Raw genomic sequence first — 3,926 nt, forward strand, 5'->3', positions numbered from 1 at the left:
GGGGGGTGCACTCATGGGCGGTGGAATGGGGCCGGAAGAGGCAGGGCAGGATGGAGACTTGGGGGAAGGGGTGGAGTGGGGGCAGGACCTGCGGCAGAGCTGGGGGGTCAACACCTCCCAGCACATTAGAAAATCAGCAAGAGTTGCAAGCTTTCATCCTCCACAGGTTGAATTCTGTATATTAATCTTAAGTACTTATATGGTGCCTGTTTCCATAGTATCTGTGCACCTCACACACTAATATTTTTATCCCCACAACACCGCTGTGAAGTAGGGAAGTGCTATTAGCCTCATTTGATAGGTGAGCCATATAGAGACTGAGGCTCAGATCCCCAAAGATACTTAGCTGTCTAAAATCAATGGGAGTTAGACACCTAAATACCTTTGAGGATTTGGGCCTAAGTGCCATAGCCAGGGTTACCCAGGAAGTCTGTGGCAGAACTGTGAATTGAACCAGAGAATCTGAGCCCCAGGCTAGTATTCTGACCCCCAGGGCCACCCTTCCTCTAATTTGACTAAAATACAAATTATGAAATTTAACTTAGTTAAATCCTCTCTTACTTACGTTTGATTTTAAAATAGCTTTCCATAGAAAATTCTCGTGTCATTTTTTACCATCTTGAAATTTTATTGATTTTGAAATTGGAAAATATTCCATTCCATCATGAAATTAGAGAGAAACCCAACCCTAAACATCTCCTCCCAAAATCCCCTGATCTAAAATCTCCACACTTTGGTGGGGTTCAAACTTCAGATCTGGATCTCAGTTTTGCTCTCTGAGTTTACATTTGTGTGAAATAAATTACTATATCATCACAGGGGAGAATAGGAAAGCCCTGTGCATAAGAGTTTACATAAATTCTGAGACCACAAATTGAAGTCAGACTCATCCAACATCATCTCATCTGAATCATCCAGTATTTTGAAAGATATTCTCTCTTTTACATACAGGTCACTTAGTCCTAGTAGTTGGCTAAATACTTATAAAAATATATAGTGGCAGCATTACATATAAAAATGGTAAAATCACTGAAAGTTACATTTTTTCCTTGGGACATGCTTATGTTCTTTCACAGAATTTCAGACATGTTGCTAAGAGTTCATTCTAATAGTGTGGCACATCTCTCCACAATGTATACACCAAACCTTTATTATTATTACTATTTTAATTTCTGTGCTAGGAAAAGAAAAACAAAAATATTTACTGTGATGTACATTGATTCATGATACAGTCAGTGAGTGAGTAGTTCAACCTCCAGTTCCTGACCTGAGTTATTTTCTGGTGGTTTGAATACACATTTTATATCTTTGCTATACTCATTCTGTAATAGAAAAAAAATCTTTTATAGCTATTATAATTGCTACAAACTAATGAAATGTTAGAGCCTTTGGGTGGTGTGGCCACCAATCATGAACTTTTGATTCATTAAGTTACTTATGTTTTAGTGGGAGAATTTACTGTGTCTTTTCATCTTTGATTGCTTATTGATTGAGAGGAAGATTTACTAATTTTAAGGGATGTACAAAAAATTAATAACTTTTCCTGAAGCATGGCATACTGTACTTTGTCAGAATCATCAACATTTGAATTCTGATCCACTGCTGTGAGAAACGCCTCTATAATACCAGGGTTGGAGTCTGCCAATTCTACATCAAAATTACAGGAAAAATTGCAAGTGTGCTCTAGGGGTACTTCACATCAGCAGTAGTTTTAGGCACACAAACCCAATCCCAAAAAATGTTTTTACTCTTTTTATACGTAATGCTGCTACAGTTTATTGGTTTAAGTATTCAGTCATCTACTAGGACTCCAGGGTATGTCTACACTACAAAATTAGGTCAATTTTATAAAAGTCGATCTTTAGAAAGCGATTTTATACAGTTGATTGCGTATGTCTCCACTAAGCGCAGTAGGTCGGCGGAGTGCATCCTCAATACGGTGGCTAGCATCAACTCATGGAGTGGTGCACTGTAGGTAGCTATCCCACAGTTTCTGCTGCCCATTGGAATTCTGGGTTAAGCGCCCAATGCCTGATGGGGTAAAAACATTGTTGCGGGTGGTTTTGGGTACATGTCATCAGTCTCCCCTCCCTCCCTCCCTCCCTCCCTTCCTCCTTGAAAGCAATGGCAAACAATCATTTCACACCTTTTTTCATGGGTTACCGTGCAGATGCCATAGCACGGCAAGCATGGAGCCCGCTCAGCTGAGCGCTGCTGTTGTGAGCATTGTAAACACCTCGCACATTATCCTGCAGTATGTGCAGAACCTGGCTAGGAGATGCCAACATGAGGACGATTGTAAAGAGGACACGGACACAGACATTCCTGAAAGCACGGGATGTGGCAATTGAGACATCATGGCAGCAGTGGGGCAGGTTAATACAGTGGAATGCTGATTCTGGGCCCGGCAAACAAGCACAGACTGGTGGGACCACATAGTGTTGCAGATATGGAATGATTCCCAGTGGCCGAGAAACTTTCGCATGCATACGGCCACTTTCATGGAACTTTGTGAATTGCCTTCCCCTGCCCTGAAGCACAGGAATACCAAGATGAGACCTGCCCTGACAGTTGAGAAGTGAGTGGCAATAGCCCTGTGGAAGCTTGCAATGCCTGACTGCTACCTGTCAGTCAGGAATCAACTCGGAGTGGGCAAATCTACCGTGGGGGCTGCTGTGATCCAAGTAGCCAAGGCAATCAGTGACCTTCAGCTAGCAAGGGTAGTGACTCTGGGAAATGTGCAGGTCATAGTGGATGGCTTTGCTGAAATGGGGTTCCCTAACTGTGGTGGGGCGATAGACGGAACTCATATCCCTATCTTGGCACCGGACCACCTTGCCAACCAGTACATAAACTGCAAGGGGTACTTCTCAATGGTGCTGCAAGCGCTGGTGGATCACAAGGGATGTTTCACCGACATTAATGTGGGATGGCCGGGAAAGGTGCATGACACTCACATCTTTACAAACTCTGGGCTCTTTGAACAGCTGCAAGAAGGGACTTACTTCCCAGACCAGAAAATTCCCGTTGGGGATGTTGAAATTCCAATAGTTATCTTTGGGGACCCAGCCTACCCCTTGCTCCTATGCTCATGAAGCCATACACAGGCAGCCAGGACAGTAGTCAGGAGCTGTTCAACTACAGGCTGAACAAGCGCAGAATGGTGGTAGAATGTGCCTTTGGATGTTTAAAAGCTCGCTGGTGCTGTTTGCTGACTTGGTTAGACCTCAGCACAACCAATATTCCCATTGTTATTGCTGCTTGCTATGTGCTCCATAATATCTGTGAGAGTAAGGGGGAGATGTTTATGGCAGGGTGGGAGGTTGAGGCAAATTGCCTGGCAGCCAGTTTTGAACAGCCAGACACTAGGGCGATTAGAAGAGCACAGCTCGGCACGCTGTGCATCAGAGAGGCTTTGAAAAACAGTTTCATGACTAGCTAGGCAATGGTGTGACAGTTGGGTGTGTTTCTCCTTGATGCAAAACCGCCCCCTTTGTTGAATTTACTTCCCTGTAAGCCAATCCCCTCTCTCATCTTCAACCACAGCTGGCAAAGAAATAAACTCCCTATTGTTTTGAATCCATGCATTCTTTATTTATTTAAAAAAAGAGAGATCACTAAGGTAGCCTGGTGGGGTGGGGGAGGAGGGAAAGACCAGGCCACATTGCTTATTGTAGCCACACTACAAATCAAAGCTGTCTGAATGACCGCCTTCTGTTGCTTGGGCCATCCTCTGGAGTGGAGTGTCTGGGTGCCTGAAGCTTCTCCCTGCATTCTTGGGCATCTGGGTGAGGAGGATATAGAACTTGGCGAGGAGAGCAGGTGTTTATACAATGGATGCAGTGGTCGTCTGTGCTCTTGTTGCCTTTCCTGCAGCTCCACCAGATGCCTGATCATGTCTGTTTGCTCCCACATTAGCCTCAGCA

The sequence above is a fragment of the Lepidochelys kempii genome, chromosome 1, assembly GCF_965140285.1.
Source record: "Lepidochelys kempii isolate rLepKem1 chromosome 1, rLepKem1.hap1, whole genome shotgun sequence".
NCBI classification, from domain to species: Eukaryota; Metazoa; Chordata; order Testudines; family Cheloniidae; genus Lepidochelys; species Lepidochelys kempii.